The sequence below is a fragment of the Chelonia mydas genome, chromosome 9 (assembly GCF_015237465.2).
Source record: "Chelonia mydas isolate rCheMyd1 chromosome 9, rCheMyd1.pri.v2, whole genome shotgun sequence".
Classification (NCBI taxonomy): domain Eukaryota; kingdom Metazoa; phylum Chordata; order Testudines; family Cheloniidae; genus Chelonia; species Chelonia mydas.
The window spans coordinates 23624938-23642867 of record NC_057855.1 but is presented as its reverse complement, the minus strand read 5'-3'; the positions used below and the strand labels follow the sequence as shown (position 1 = coordinate 23642867).

At 38.3% G+C, this 17930-nt stretch overlaps 1 protein-coding gene across 6 annotated transcripts in view; it reads right to left on the bottom strand.

Moving 5' to 3' along the window:
- VEPH1 (ventricular zone expressed PH domain containing 1) overlaps positions 1-11432 on the bottom strand; it is a 151749-nt gene extending 140317 nt beyond the window's left edge. For 5 of the 6 annotated variants that reach the window (XR_006283828.1, XM_007067077.3, XM_037909413.2 and 2 more), the window contains exon 1: positions 11108-11432. The gene's annotated coding sequence lies outside the window, so the exon portion shown is untranslated. Of the gene's footprint in view, positions 1-3717; positions 3864-11107 lie in introns of those variants that run through there. The other variant, XM_037909412.2, reaches the window with a different exon arrangement.
- Positions 11433-17930: the final 6498 nt, after the last annotated feature.

The following is a 17930-nucleotide window of genomic DNA, read 5'->3' as shown; positions in this document are numbered from 1 at the left end:
CGACGGGTAGTGAAGACATACCCTCAGATACAGTTGGAGACAGGATCCGCAGCTCTATAATGATAGAAATTGTCTGCTTACTGAGCAGACATGCCAAACCTGCAAAAAAATGCAGAAATTGGGCTTATTTTTGGCTTAATTGCTTGTGAGTTGCTTGTTGGCTAGTTTTTGGCTTGTAGCTTGTTATAGCTTTTTGCTTCTTTTTTCTGATTGGCTCTCAACAGGCAGAGGCGGGGGGGGAGCAAGCAGGGGCAAGCGGGGGAGAGAGTTAGGGGTGCACAGTGGGCCCACCACAGTGCCAGATTGCATGCCGGGGGAATCTAGTCACATAGAGTGCTGGGATTTCTTAGGGATTGGCTTGTTTTGGCCTTGTTTTGAAATGGGATTAGCTTGATTCTGGGGTTATTGTGAAAGTTAGGGTGCTTATTTACCCCATGAAAGCTGGCCGCTGTGTGATTGAGACCATACAGAGAAAAGAATGAACCAGATGAGGAATAAAGTACATTTGCAAACACTCACAAATATATGCAAACAGCAGCGAACCTTCAAATTTCATCATAATCACAAGAAGAAACTAAAATACACATCACATGACCCGAGTAAATTAAACACAGACATTAGAAGAAAGGTTACAGGCCCACTTAAAACAGTATTCAATCTTTTCTGAGAAGGCAAAGAATAAGAAAATATTTTTTCACAATGCAATCAACTCTGTTACATAAAAAAATGATGGTCTGACAACCTAGAGGTATGTCCTAAGCCAACACAACCTAAAACACTCCCTTTTGTCACTGAAACAGAGTCTTCATTTTGTAAGACCTCTGCAATGTGTCAACCTACCTTATTTTGTCAAGGCCTAACTTACTTGGTGACTCTTTAACATATAGAGCTTTGACACAACAGAACACAATAAGTTAGATATGGAAATGAGCTATTAGATCATCTGTCATATCTCACAGCCAAAGGAGAATTGATCCTTATTTTTTATGTCCATTCCAGTTTTAAATGTTCCAAATGATAGGGCTGCCACCATTTCCCTTTGAGAACGATTGCACAATTGTCTAGATCTAATTGCCAAGAAATTTGCCTGATATTTTGACTAAATATTCCCTTACTTTCATTGTATTAGTCCTTGTTATTCCCCACTGCATAAATAATTATTCTCCCTTTTTCAAATATCTTATCTTATATTTCACATGGCCAGCCACCACTTCCTGAAGCTATACAGACTTAGCTCTTGAAAGCATTTCACATGAGAAAATTCCTTCAGCCCCTTTATCAGTTCTACTGCTCTTCTCCGAAGTCCCTCCTGTTTGTCAATATCTTCTCGTAATGGGGTGTCACAAAATGAACACAATATTCCCAAGTCACATCCGATGAAGTGAGCTGTAGCTCACGACAGCTTTGCTCAAATAAATTTGTTAGTCTCTAAGGTGCCACAATACTCCTTTTCTTTTAGCAGAGAAACTGTGACCTGGACTACTTCCTCCTGCTTCATGCCATAAAGTCTCCTCCAGAGCCCAAACATCATAAGTAAATATGCCTAATGTTGATGATAGGTGTATCTATAAATGGAACAAATTCATAAAATAATCAGAGTGAGACAACTTCAGCCTAATCACTAGTGGCTATCATTGTAGGAGTACTATATAAAAGATATATCACTAGATATATATATGAGTACATAGATGCTTGATATAAACAACACAATTTATTGATATGAGAATATGTAGCATTGTTCATGAGTTAGTAGGTTCAATAATGTTGTTATTGTTGCTACACACTGCAAATGTCTTCCTGAGTCTAGCTCTTAACAGGTTTACCAAGACTATTGGTGAGATTCTGCTGTCTTTGGCATTTGTATAAATTATTTCAGTGGCATACGCTAGATTTATAACAATGTAACTGAGCAGAATTTGCCCATACGTGTGCAAACAGGGAAGAGTGAATATTCTGAATTTTGAAAGAAAATCATGTCTGAAAGTGTTTGGAGGTTTAAGGACAAATACATGTAGCATAATCATGGTAAATGCAGAATCTTGCAAAGAATGAATTATTTGTAGGATGGTTGGTTGTATGGTGGGGCTGGATAAGAAAGGTGGTGTAAGAGCCAAAAGAGGGGATCCATATTTGCCTGGAATTTCTGCATTAAATCAAGCTGCTGCATTACTGCTAGCAATCTGCTGTACAGAGCCTCTAGAAGTGACAGGGAGTGTGCCTTAAATGAAACCTATGCATACTAGTTATTGATTGTAAGGAGCATGGCTCAAAACAAGGCTGGACTTAGGTTTTGCAGCTCCTGATCCCATCCAGATTCCTTCTTATGGATAAATCTCACTTATTCTGTGGACTTGCAATATCGAGGCTGTTTCCTACCTGCCCAAGACCTTCTCACCTCAATCTGTAGTGACCCCTCTCCATAATTTATTAGAGAGACTCCATGTCCACTGGTGACCCTCTGTACATACACATTGACCAAAAAGCCAGGAGATGAAACCAAAGTGCAACGCTCTAAGGGATATGGAGGGAACTCAATCTCCGCAGCAGCCTGCAGGCAGTGGAACAGGTCAGGGATAGCATTTTGCCTGGAGGGCTCAGTGCATGCCTGCGAGACTGAGACGAGCAAGGTCTTAATGAAGGCATGTATACTGTACAGGTTTGAGGCATCCTTCATATATAATTAGCATAGAGAATCCCATGCCTAAGCAATATGTATATTATATGGTCAAATATGAAACTTTTTACTGTATTTCTAATTCCCATGTATAGTTTCCACCCGTACACTGATTGGTCATACCTGTGTGATACTACCACTTAGAACTGCTGTCAATCCTGGGTAAGAGGGCTCTGAAGATGCCTACTCGTTGCATACACATTTCATTTATTTTTGACACACCATTAAATGGCATTTTAAAAAATGTGGAGAAGTTATATTATAGAAGATGCTTCAAGTTGTATGGATTTAAAAAAATACAAATGTAGTATCAGTGGGCTATCTCCAAAGCAAAATTTTATCAGTACACATAATAATTCTTGTTGATTCTAAAAGAAAGAGGTTCAGTCAGGTATCTCTCACAACGCATCATACAGACTCAAGGCCACACAAACTCATCTCACCTGGGACCTTAATTTGAGCTCTACCTGCAGCATTGTAAGTAAACAGTTCACATATAACCACCTATGACCTGTTCAGATCTCTTATATTTGTAATCCAATATACCGGGCTTATTTATAATCTCATTCACACTAGCGTTGTGCCTTTTTTCCTGAAACAACTGTAAAATGTCAAACAAAGGTCAAAACTGATGCAGAGCACTAAGGTCTTCATAGGAAATAATTCAGTGAAACAACGGTCTCTACTTAAATAACATGCCCAGTACACTGCATTCATCCGGTGGAGCCTACTCTTTTAGGTTTTATAGGTTTGATACAAAGATTTATATCAATGCAGTGGATTTTACTTTTTCTGGACTATTCACAACAAAACAGAAAGAGAGCTAGTAAAACGTGCAAATTAAATCATCCGAAATGAAAGCAAAGTGGACTAGATTCTCCTGTCAACTACAGTGGGGTAATCAGAGTAACTACATAGAAGTCAATGAGATTACATTGCTATGAATGAGAAGAGAAGCAGGCCCACCATATTCATATTCAGTATTTCTTACATTTGAAGATGAAAATCCACAGAACAACAAATATAAACTGGTGATGTTTTACCTGTGCGTGACTCCCCAATGACATTTTTTAGTGGCTCTTACAGCTGCAGAGTTGAAAGTCGGAGTTGATATTCAGCTTTGCCTTTATGCTACAACAGGCAGCATCCAAGGGCATAACAAGTGGAAAGTTATGGAATTTACTGTTAAGCAGTGAACCTGAAGCTGTTAATTACAGTGCCAGGAGTAAGGAATTCAAGGAATGCAGACTAAAGTGGCCTAACAGTTACCAATGGCTTGATCAGGTGACGAGAATGAACTTAAATGCAGAGTGGCCTTATCTGAATGAAATGCTCTGTTCCTAGGACAAAATACAAACCCTACTCAAAGTGCGTGCAGTGTGTTTCTATTAGAGAAAACAGAACTCTCTGTGTTAGTGAAAAGCTATCCTTCCCTGGGAAGAATGTAAAAAGACCCCAGTAAGCTTATGCTTTTTGAAAGAAAGAGAGCAAGTGAATAAAACAACCAGAGAGAAGCTTTACTATCCCAAAGAATAATGGTGGCCATTCCATAAAACAGCTCATGAATACAAAGGAAGGCCTGAACTTTACGTGAGCTTTTATCATCAATTTAATAAACAGCATCACTCAATCTCTGCACACATGTCTTACAAAGATGCATGAGTCATGACAAGCCTGCTGTCCATGTCCACTCCTTGAACACGCACTTTGATCTTACTAGTTGAAATGCAAGCACCCTCCCTTTGGGCTTTTGGAAACAGTATTTCACCTACAATGCTCCTGAATTTTAACTTCCCAGGACTGCCTTGTTGGGGTGGGAACAGAACCAAATCTAAGCCAGCAACAATGTATTAAATGGTGATCAGCTCTTCGAGAGATATTTGGTGAAATAAATGGGGTTATAAGTGCCTTCCGGGGGAGAAAATACCAGGTATTGAAGGGCTGTTCAATCCAGCAGAGAAAGACATAATAAGAGCCAGTGGCTACAAGCTGAAGCCAGAAAAAATTCAAATTGGAAATTAGGCAGAAATTTTTAACAGTGAGGGGGATTAACCATTGGAACAAACTACCAAGGGAAGTGGTTCATTCGCCATGTCTTGATGTCTTTGAATCAAGAGTAGATGCCTTTCTGGAAAATGAAACACAAGTTATTGAGCTCAATACAGGGCTAACCGGGTTACATTTAAGGGCCTGCAATATACAGGAAGTCAGGATTTAATGGTACCTTCTGGTCTTAGACTATGAAATTCAGTCCCCAATGAAATCAATGGCAAAACTTCCATTGATTTCAGTAGGGCCAGGATTTCCTTCCAGTCACTGAGTCTACTGTTCTTCAGAGTTACTTGAATTTCAGAGGAGGAAGTGTACAAGCATTGTCTGTTTTAATTTAATTTAATAAAATAATTAATAATAATAATAGTAGTCCTGTGTGATTGGTAAATATCATTATAACCACATTACAAATGGGGAAGTTGGTGCACAAAAACAGGACATGATTTGCCTAAAGTCACACACTCAGTCTGTGGTAAGATCCGCAACAGACACAAAGAGTCCTGATTCCTATTCCTCTTCACCAAATCACTAGACTACAGTACTCCCCTAACCAGCAATATGGTTAAAAAACATAGTTTAAGACAACTATTCTATTGATATATAGGGCCAGATTCTCTGCTTGTGAAATTCTTTGAAGTCAATGGCAATTACCCCAACAGACAATTTGGCCCATAGATGCCAATACTGTTCCAAACAGTCTTTGGAAATCCTCCCACATTCACATCAGGTTGGTGTCAGTTTATATTCTAACTAATTAGAGACCAAACTGATATATGCGCACAGTTTAGTCCCCAAAGCACAGGATATTATTCGGCTCTGCTGTCACTGTTTCAAATGGAAGATTCTAAATCTCTTCCTCTCTCTGAGGAAAGTGATGTTTTGAGGCACACTCCAAAAACCTGTGAAGGTGTCTGCATCTGCTGTGGGCCAGATTTTCCCTAGAGCTCAGCTCCCATTTAGGCACCCTCTTCATCTCCAGATTACAAAAAGGATTCCAGGCCTTATTCTCCTCTCATTTAAATTGATTTTACACCAATGTAACAGCAATGATTTTAGTGGATTTACTACTGATTTATATCTCAGCAAAGGGAAAATCAGCCATCTCAATCTCTCACAATGGACTAGCTCCCTACCTCAAACAGATTCCATTTTGCAGTTTTTATAGAACATATTAAGGACTATGCCAGAAGACATTTCCTTACTGTATGCTCTCTGAAATTGAGGCTACTTCTTCAATAAGCTACAGTGTCTTAACTCTAATTATGACAAACCTCTTTAAAAGTTTCATTATGTAACACTGCTGAAAAGACATACACATGCAGGACATTTCAGCTCTATAAGGATATCTTAAGCACTTCCTTGTTCATTACAAGCTTATGCCGTTTGCTTCGTATTACCAGATAATTTTTATTAATGTAAGGAAATCATAGCATATTCTTGTGATTAAATACAGCCTTTATTCTCTTTGCTTCTCTGTACAAGGAAAACAGTTTCATAGGCCATGAAACTAACATTTCCTGTAGGGTCAGGGTGGTTGGTAATACTTCCTCAAAAGACAGTTCCTCAACCCCCATCATGAGCATCTTGATGCTATTTCACCTAGCTCTGTTCTCTGTTATAAAACGAGTTAGCATCTAAGTAGCCCCACCTCCCTAAAATAAAACAAAAAATTGTGGAACAAGCATGCCATTTGCTACCATCTCACTCTTCGCTCTGCTTGTGTGTGTTCTACCCTTCCCTCCGCTCTGTCTTGTCTATTTAGATTGTAAGCTCTTTGGGGTAAGGACCATCTACTTCTCTGTGTTTGAACAGTACTTGGCACAATGGGCCCTATTCTTGGTTGGTCCTTCAACTACCATAGTAAACATGATTAATAATAATTAAGCAGAAAAAATGTCAGACACATTACATTAAGTGCTCTGCATCTTTCTCTGGTACCCTATGCATTTCCAGATCTAAATCAAAGTCCAACCCCTAACTTTAATGTCCATTTTAATGTATGTAAGGACCTGTTTCTCTTTCAATAACCCACTGAGACAGATGCACTCTGATTGGGGACCTTGTAGATATTACTGTCCAAGGTGATCTCTTAGTAGCTGGAGACACAGCATTCTTATCAGAACTCCTTATTAGAGGCTATCAGAATGAAACCTAGCCTGACAGGTTTCAGAGTTTGTTGCAAAACTCACTCTATGCAAAATAATTGCTCTCATAATTGAAGAGAAACAATAAAAATTCCAAGTATAAAGGCAACTGGACCTAACTATGAGTCTTAATATTGCCTTAGGTGCTTAGATTCTACAGAAATAGATAAATTAGAAATATAAGTGGGCTGGGCTGGAAAAAATATTACACTTCAGCAAAGCAGATTTTGCAAGAATTGCAGTCACAGTCTTTATTTTTAAAGGATTGATAATGAAAGTATTGTTGCTAATTTTTGTCCAGATGGTGCCATGTCACTGAAAACAGTGAAAAAAGGGGGAAATCTTAAATTTGTGGACTAAGTTGTGCCCCAAGCAACTGAAGCATGCAAAAAAAAAATGCAAAGAAAGGAAAAAATTTCCTAAGTGGTTTCTGATTTGGGGCACTTAGTTTCAGACATTTGGGGCCTAATTTTCAAAGGTTCAGACTACCCTCAGTTGCCTTCAACTGAAGTTGTGAAAAATCAGACCCAAGGTTTCTTCAGGTTGAACATCCAAAAATGGAGGCACTCAATGGTGGCTACTTCAGCAAGTGCTGGGCTAGACCAGTGAATATCTTGTGAGGGAAGTTACTTAGCAATGCATACCCATATGTGCCCAGCTTCAAAAGTAGGTTGAGCACACCCATTACAGATAGCTCCTGTCTGCTCCTAAAGCCATGGACCAGGTTGTGATCTAACACATCAAGGTAAGACATCTGCTGAGTGCCAATCATTGGGCTAGGACAGCCCTCATTTGAAAAAAAAGATCTATCATAGTATGCTGGTTTAAAAGTGTATCCAACAGGAAACTTGTGGAATTCCTCAACTCCTTCCACCTTTCTCCAAACTCCACTCTCCTTTGTTATGTGTCAATTTGCTGTGGACATTATGCATGGTTATGTTTTTAGGCTGCAGTGTGGCATAATGGTAGACATGCTACAAAATCAGCCCATTTTGCTAAAGCTGGAGTATTTCCAGTAAATTTTAATGTTGTTCTTTACTCTGCCACCAACTAACAATGGGAGCCAATAGCTCTTTGCTTTCTATTTTTAGCATGGAGTAAAGATAATATTTATGTTCCAGGAACTAAAAGTTATCTAAAAGTTAGCATATAAGCAGTGCTCAAACTGATGGAGAATTATTGAGTGCCTACGTCTAAATCAAATAATTTAGATTTAAATATACACGTCAGGGACAGGGAGAGAATAGCAGAGAAGGAGAAATTTCTTTGTTTAAGGAATCTTGCCATTAAAGAGCCAGGAGGCCAGAGATCTTGCTATGCCATGAACTTTCTCTCTGCTCTTAGGCAAGACACAACTTCTCAGTGCTTCAGTAATTCTATCTATTAAATGGAGAAAATCATTTTTGCTTTCCCCAGTGGTTTGGTAACAGATTTAATCTATTGAACTCTATGAAGTGCTTTGACATGCTTGGCTGGAAGAAACTACAGAAAGGCAAAATATTATCTGTAAATGTTTACCTTTTAAGCATTGTATATGGACACGACAAGAAGGTATTGTAGGCTACAGCCAGAGATGGGAGGGTGCACTTTGCCAAATTTAGGAGCCACTCCAAACTACAGGACTGAAGGTTCTACATTTAGGACCCAGTCCTGAGAAGCTTAAACATGTGAGTAATCCCATTAAACTCAATAGGATTATTCATGTATGTAAATTACATGTGCAAGGGTTTGCCGATTTAGTACCTTAAAACAGAGCTCAAAATTTCGTATATTTGCATCCCATGTAGGGAAATGCATGTTCTGGGCTGTTACGCGTTTGGTTTTATTTTACTCCTCTGGCAACACTAGAAGGATCAGAATTATTTTCAAACAAGAATGCTTATTCTGTGTATTACACAGCATTCCAATCACTTAGGATGTTTTTTCCCAATTAATTATCCCTTGACAGGAAAGGACAGTTCAGCTGAATGAGGGAAAGGGGGGATCCCAAAATTTAAATAAAAACAAAACATCTCAGAAGTTTTGCAATATCCCAACACCACTGGATCCTTCCTCTCATATGTACCTCTCGTGCATAGTAAAATCAGACCTGGGTGCGTTTCCTAGCTACCTTTGATCTGAAAGTCTCCTCAGAATGTTCATATGCACAATGAATACACAATACACATTTTGACAAAATATCTGGGACAAAATATCCCCAAATGTTATTCTAACAATTTGATTTTAAAATTTTATTATTACAGATCGTTGGCTGATTAATCTAGAACACTTTGTCCTGCAACTTTTCAATAAAGTTCTCAGATTTTTCAGTGAAAGGAAAGGGTTAAAGATTATTATGAAAGAGCATCTTTTTCACAAAGTCTGAATGGACTACAGCAGTTCCCATGGGATTAGCTGCATACATTTAAATTCTTCCCACAAGACAGCTATTGTTTTCTACATGCCTCTCACTTTCATTCTGTCATGACAGGTTTCCACACTTCATTTCGACTAAAAAGCCTGTGGAGTCTGTGCTCTGTCAGATGAAGCAGCAAGCATTGACAAGTCGATTAATTTTAAGGTATTTTTTTTAAAATTGATCAAATGTTTTATAAACACATTGCTCTGGTTATTGTGTGTTGGAACACGATTGACATCTGATTCTCACATTCAGTTTGGAAATTTTATTTTCATTAGACACATCTGTAAAATATATTTTCAAGAGTTATACACTGAATCTTCAGATTTGTCTCTCTGAAGGAAAGGAATTTCTACCAAAATCAAAATGATATACATTCTCCCTTGTATACTTTGGAACAAAACTTCAGAATTCTTTCCAGAAACAAAACTAGCATGTGAAGTATATCTCATATGATAATCTGAATTTCATAAACTATTATACCTTTATATTTCAGTGAATGTTTAGTTTTTAAGAGTCTGATTCTGCTTAATCCAACCCAAATTACCACTGACCTCTGTGGGAGTTTTGGCTACACAACCAAAGCATTACATAACTGCTATAGTAAATACACAGATATAAACTTCCACTTCCAAGGACTGATTTCACAACCCTCTTATTTCTTGATAGAAAAATATCATATATAACTCAGACTCTGAGTATATACTTGACATTTTACATACCATAAAGAATAAAAAATCATGGGGTTTAATGCACTATGCAACATACAGCCAACTTTAATTGTGTTTTATGTGACAACACTTTATGAAACCTTATATTTTGTTAAATGTCAACAAATTATATCTTTTGGGTAAATATTTCTGAATATCTCTAATATATGAAAATATTATATTAAATATAAATTAAATTATACTTACAAGCAAAAAAATTACATTGTTTCCTACCCTTAAAGGAAAATTATTAAGTACATCATTGAACACATACCAGTACACTCATTGTCACTGTGATACTATATAATGCTGGTATTTTAACATGTTTCTTGAATGAGATCTCAATCCCTGTGGTCATTTTTCTATAACATGGGAGTGGGATGGGGAGGGAACTCAATTTGAAACCTTACAAAAGCAAAAAAAAAAATTCATTTTGCCATTTATGAGAGAGTGAGAGTGGAGAGACTTACAGAATGAAGAATCCAGAGGGAGACTACGGGAATAGGCTTGTAAGAAGTCCACTAGCAAAGTGAAGGTTGAAATGTAGTAATAAAAATGAATTCAGAGTGGCTGTCCCATAGAGCCCTCTACAAAAATGATTATTGAACTAACCCTGAATTTCCTTCATGTGTCTGACAATCCAGTGGGCTTTTCTTTTTACAGGGCCAGTGCCTTCTCTAGTCTGAATTTTATTCAAAGTTGCCCTGAAACTAAGGCAGTAACAGTGCATTACCTTATATAAAGTGCCAGGGGGTGGGGTTGGGATAGGGAATAAAACAAAATGCAATGAATCCCGGGGGGAGAATTAAGAGCATTGTAGGATTCGTGCATATGCTGCAACATATCATGCTGGGGAAACATTGCTTTCCCTCTCTATGGCATTTGAAGTCAATTTCCAACATGCACTGTATGTATATTATTGTAATACACTTACACAAGCATAATAACTGTAGTACTTGAATCCACACAAACCAATCAACAATAACTATACAACTTCTGCTCTCTCGGAAAAACTATTTCATTATTTAATATTTGGAAATGCTATTGTACATTTGTATTGCAGTAATTATTTATCCATTGTTGAAAAATCCAACACAAATGCATATTCATTTAAGTTAATTATTCATACCTCTCAGAAGGGAAACCTCTGAAAAACATTAACAACTGAAGACAAAATAGTTGGTCTTTAGAGAAAGTCTGATAAAATCCATTACAATTGTCAGAGTCCCCATTTCAGCCCCCTCTCTCTGGTATGTGAAGCTGCTGGCTCAGTGCATAGCCTTGTCAAACCAACCGTACAGTCTATTCAGTTACCCTGGAGTTGTCATGTGGAATCAAGCAAACAAATATCTTCTCTCCATTTCCCCCAACTCTAGAATTCAAAAACAAATCAGAACTAATTCTTTGCAAAGCTTAGCTTCAGCAGCAGCCTGAGTGAAAATTCTCTGAGCTTGATATGTAATTTGAATTAGTTAAAAGGATTTATCTAACAGCCAGTGGTTACATTCAGTTAATGAATAACCTGCTTAGAGTATGAGGAAGTTTTAGAAGTTAATATAAATTATGGGGCCTCTTGTCAGAAATCAGTGAGATATTGAACCTGTTCATTAGTTTGAGGGTAGGCAAGCCAAAAGGAAGAAAAAGAAAAAGCGGAGCCTATTAAAGGAAAGATATTGTATCAACTGGCACTGGCTGTATCACACCAATTCATCAAACTGAGATAAGCTAATCTCACTTGCCCAATTTAGACCAAATGCCAGGGCAAGTCTAACTGACGCAAACAGTAACATGTATCCAAAGCTTGGCAGTTATACTGGAGAAATCCTTTCTAAATCCAGCAGTGTTTTACACATACACTGTACATGCTTTCCTTGAATGTTAAAGCATGACTCGCTACTTTTTCTACTTCTGCTTTCCTTGGACAAGTATGTTACAGCTTCTCAGTGAATTGGCCACAACTACTGCCAAAGGCAGCTATGCACCACCATATTCTCTCTTCCATGGTCTGAAACTGAGCTCTCTTCTTAGTGTATGAAAGTCTATGGGTATAGCACCAATCAACAGCAGATTATGATCCTGAGGCTGAAGTTTTTCCAGTGACAGCAGAAGTGGCATCAGATGGAGCATCATGAAGAGAAGCAGACTATATTGGGAAACCTCTCTTCCGTGCAACCACAAAGCCAAACTTTCCGAGCCTGCCATGGCAGAATGAAGGCTATGTCCCCACAGAGGGTGAAGGTGAAGTGTTTGTACATCTTTGTTAGAACGTTTGTTTTTTCACAGCTACAAGAAGGACCTTTCACATGCTCTTTTTAAAAATTCATTTTATAGGACACATGCAGTTGTATATGTTCTCCATTTTTGATGGTGAGTGTTGTACAGACTACCTAGCTGCTGAGCCACCCAGAGAAACCCATGCCAAAAAAATCCTTTTAATTAGAAATGGCCTTGAGATAAAAGCCATCTACTTTGTTTACTTGATTCATAAACAACTATCACTGAAGGTGAACTGAAAAGGCTTTTGATTTTTCCTGTCAAGACCTGAGGTCAGGCTTCTGTGTTTTCACTGCCATACCTGATCACTAATACTAATAGGTCAGACTGCTACATGCTTCTTCTTAAATCTTTGGGGGTTTGGCATGTGATACTAGGAAATACAAAATCTTTATGAAGGCAGACAACATCCAAAACTGAGTAGCTGTTAATGGCACTCAGAGAGCTGCAGCTGAAGATCATAATTTATCAGCAGGTAAGTAAAGGAAGAGCTGGTTTTCAACTCCTTTGTTTTAACTGTATTTAATAATCATTTTAAAGGCCACACATACGTTTTGATATTGGTTTGGGGACCTAATAAAATAGTTAGATTTATTTTCTCTCAGTCTATTTTACCTTTAAGAGGACGTTTAAACAAATCAAATCACATTACTAGTACAATACCTAATGACTGTACACTGCTTTGATATTTTTAAATGAAAGGTGCTATGAAAGTGCCTATTACTATTAAACTGAGATATAAGTCAGCTTCATTAACCCACTTACATGAGTAATCTTGTTGCAATATATGGCCCCAATCCTGCAAAATCTTAAGCATGTGCTTAACTTTACTCACTGACAGCAGTCTCACGGACATCACTGGGACTATGGGTAAAGGTAAATATATGTGGAAATCACTACAGGATTGGGACCCATAAGGCAGCGAAGGAAGATTTTCCAGTACCAATTCTTAAAAATAAGATCCTAATTTCCCAAGATTTCATTTTAAGGGACATACTTAGGATGTGAAATGAAATAAAGTTGTCTTCAGAAGTGCAACTGAAAATATTAGTTTTCTTTTGTGTATTTCCTTCTGCACTCCTAAGGTAGTATTCCAGCCAACTGCAAGGACACATTTTCAAAGACTGTGCTCATTATTGCCCACTGCTCAGAATCCCCTTGCTCATTAATGCATATCTCCTCCAGTCTGTTCTCTCATTTATACGGCATTGTAAACAGCTCTGAAGCATGTTTTCCCTCTTCGTTCAAACAATGGCCTTTGTAACCAAACAGAAAATTAACAAGTGAACATTTACTTTTAATGATCCTGAGGAAAATTCCTATTTAATTTAAAAATAAAATATGATCATGTGTTTGCCAAGCCTCTCCTTTAATGCCTCACTATATAAATTATAGCTTGTTATCTTAATACCTCTGCAAAAGAGTTCAAAAATTAAAACCCAGAGGAAAAACACACAACAATTGTTTTCTAAATAAATTATGAAAAAATGTGAGGTCCCAGGAGGTAGTGTGATCTAGCTATTGAAATAGAAGAGTGGGAGTCAGGTCTCCTGGGTTCTATTCCGTGCTTTGCCATTGATTCACTGGGTCACCTTGGGCAAGTAACTGAACCTCTGTGCACCTCAGTAGCATGTTTTTAAAATGGGAACCATCGTACTTGCCTGCCACAGAGGCTGTTGTAAGAGTTAGTTAATGGGCTCAGTTCCTCTCCCACTGTGAGTCTGCCTTTGACTGATATTATCAGCTTCAATCTAAGCGGCATTTCCCCCAATATTTGTGACATTCTTTTCCCTCAGCATCTGAAAGGAACTGTAGAAATGCAAAGTATCTTTATATTTATTTTTATATTAGTCACGCATAAAAGCTGTACAGTCAGAATGTAGCTAATCACAGTCCTCAAAATATGTACACAGGTACGACCTTCTGCTTGACTGCTATGCTACAAAACAAAAGACAAGCATTGACCACCTCCTTCCATCTATCGCCATATGTTCTTGTCATGAGGTAGAGCGCAGTAGGTGGTCCCAGTGTGAAGTGTACCTTTTGCTGCAATTAATGCAGGTGTCGTGTGCTACAGGAATGTCTGATAGACTAACAAGCAAAACATGAACAATAGCAGGCAGGAGGGCACGCCAGGCAACAAAGAAAGGAACAGCATTGTGGGGGGAAAAGAGAGAAGCATTTATGGGTGAGAGAGACAGCCATTGGAAAGAAAACTGGTGTGTACTACTGGGAAAAGTGATAGGAGTGGCCTTGGGACAATTCTGGCTAGAGGCTTCAATACCTAATCACTGTTCAGAATACCTGTCAAAAAAGATATGCAACCCTAGCTTTATACTTTATAGCCTAGACACATTCAGATCTTAACCCTTTTGCTGCTGCTTTTCCATTGCATTTAATATACTGATCGCTAACACAATCAGCAACGGAGAAGGTGCATTGTACCAGGCTGTATCTAGACAGGGATTCCAGTTCTGTCCTGCGCAGATCATTGTTGGTCACGTGCACAGAGATCTGGCTGATTACAGGGTTCTGCCTTTTCTCCTTGTTTCCAGCTGAGAGGAACAAAACAGATAAGGGAGGTGAAAGTATAGAGTGAAAGGAGACCCAATGTTAACTTTGTTTCAAAAGGTGCTCAGTATGATCACAGATGTGAAGGTATGTGGCTCACAAAACAATCTCTATTAAGATGTGGGAAACTGTGATATAAGCTATTTAGCAGCAGCCAAACAGCTAAAATGATTATCAGATCAGATTTTTTTTTTAACTTTTTTATTTACTCAGCAATTATTAGGGGATTGAATAGAGAAATAGGGACTTCTCCATGCTCGGTCCAAATGAGATGCCAAAATTAGACTCCATGCACAGTAGATTGTGGAGATGCTCAAAATATTATCATATGTGCACTGCAGGACTCCTCAAACTTCGCTTCCCCTTTGGCATGCTCCCCCATCGGTAGGCATCACAGCACTGGTTTAGTGTGGAATAATCTCAAGTGCCTTAGGGTATGTCTACACTGTGTGCTTCCTTTGATGGCCGTGTAGCGTACATAGTCACGTAGCCCCCTTAGCATGGGTATAAATAGCAGTGTAGATTCTGAGGCTTAGGTGTTTAAAGACGCACCTGAAGGATGTGGATATGTACTCGCATACATACCCTACACATCTCTCTATTTGTCCAACCTGTGCCTCCCTATCTACACTGCTATTTTCAGCTGTGTAGTGTCCTGCTGCCTCCCTGCTGCTGGAGCCTTTCCCTGCTGCCGGAAAGACTCCATCAGTGAGGAAAGGCACCAGCAGTGGGAAGGCAGCAGGAAAAGGCAGCCTTTCCCCATGGCCTCCCCTCTGCCCGAGCCTTTCACTGACATGTACCTACACACTGCAATATACACGCAGCCTGCTTTTCACTGTGACATGTAGCTACATGTACACTGTAAACCACCAACACTAGTATGTGGTATAGATGTAGCATAAGTAGCTTAGGAGCACAGGTGCCATTGAAAATCAACAGGACTTGTGTTCCTAAATTACTTAGGGTCTTTTGAAAAATCTCACCCTTTCCTTCTGTTCACAGATTATCTTTGTGAACATAGGAATTAGAGACTTAATTTTTCTTAAAATAAAGAAATCAGATTCTGGAACACCATGTAATAGCATTTTCTAGAAAGATCACTAGCACATTGAACGACCAAGACCCATGTAAATATTATTCATCATAGTACATGCAACATAAAAATGAAGAGACCACAAAAAGCCACCATGTCCTTCCTTTTATTACAGGCACACTCTCCGCTCAATATGCAGCAGGATTGACATTTCGTAAAGGGCACGAAAGCTGTCAAATCTAATAGGATGCTTGTATCCTACTGAACTGCCATAGTCACTCACAAACAGGTAAGTTCCAGTCACGCTCACCCTCTCTTCTTGTTAATGTTCAACTGGCTTCAACATTATTCATAAATCTTTTTGTTTGTTTTCTGTGAACATTCATTTGAGTAATTTTTTGTTCTCTTGAATGTTCATGTAAAACGAATACTTGTAAGATGTATTCACATGGCAGAAATATTTAGATGGCCATCTTGAATCTCTTTGATTTTCCTCAGACTGTTTATAAAAGTTTTAATCATCCAATCAGGGAGCAGAAGCAATACCATCTGACCTTAGGGACCAATCATATACCATGAATTAAAAATAGAAACAAATGCAGAGGTGAGGCAAAATGTTCTTGAGCAACTTGTAAGTTTAAATATGTTCATGCAAAGAGCCTGTTGACCAGTTTCAAAGAATGAAAAAATCAAAAGGCTTTTCACATACAACTCACAACTAGAAAAAAAGGACTAAATTTATCAAATTAATGATTCACTGTAAATAGTTTGCCCAATTTTAGAACATCCTCAGCTTTAACTTTTAATTAAATAGCTTTGATCAGTTTGTCCTTTTTTGAAAGAAACTAGTAAAACTATTTGTTTTGTTATGTATTTATTAGATTTCTTGGAGTAAACATATTGTTGGGGAAAAGAGTACATGCTATTTTGCTGTATCTGACTAACTGAACAATGATGGTGAAGAGAAATAGAGTATTCAGCATTCATTTCATTTAGCCTAAATGAGTCATGTTATCTAGTACTCAGACAAAGCATTTTAATTTTAATAATGACAATGCTGACAGCTACAGTACTGCTTTAGCTCAGATTGGCTTGTAAATAATTAACCATTGTTATATAACAACTTGGGTTTTGATAGCTCTATTAATTTCACAGTCAGAGTGATGCCATTTAAAGCATGATATTTGTTACAATTAAACAAATAGCAATGATAAAAACATCAAGAATGGGGTTGTCTCCCCACAACCTAAGTGGGTCCCAGAAACCTCTTGTATCACAAGAGTTAGCAAGCAAAAACAAGCAGAATACTGTAGCTTCTGTAATACAAAACACTGATGGAAATATTAAAGAAGTTGCAAATACCGCCTAATAATAATAATAATAATAATTTACAAGTTTGACTAATGATTAGCGAATCTCAAACAATTTTGCTTTCAGTTCAGGTAAGTAGCCGGAATCTCAAGGGGTCAAATTCTGTTCTCAGCTACCATGATATAAGGGTTCAGCCCTGCAACCATTCCTTAAGCTACTTGTCATTACTACAGGCCCGATTCTGCTGTGTGTCATCAAGGACTCTCATTCCAGTCAATGGAACTGAGGACTTTAAGAACCTTGCAGCATCAGGCCCTTGGTGAGTATTCCCACTGAATCCAAGTGGATTAATTAACCCAGAAAAAGGTCCACTGACTCCAGTGTACACCTGGAGCAACTGTGAGAACATTTCCTTTGTAAAGTAAGTATCTTTTATGTGCCAAACTATTATGTAGCTCATTAAAGTACTCAGTAAAGTATTCTGCACTGGTGGACCTGGTCCTTAATCAGGCATATACCTAGTTCGCCCGTTGGGAATTTTACCTGAGTGAGGACTACAGGATTAGGCTCAATACCTGTACATTCTACCTGACATAACAAAGAGATATCCAGCTTCTTTTAGGATTCAGTTCTGAGTCCTCCACATTTTTGGATGCCTCTTCCTGTTGCATTCTGTCTTGTGAGTGGAGAGAAGTCTGCACTCTGGGAGCCTATGGCCTGGTCCAAAGTGGGTTGAAACTAGTAGAAAGACTCCCATTGACTT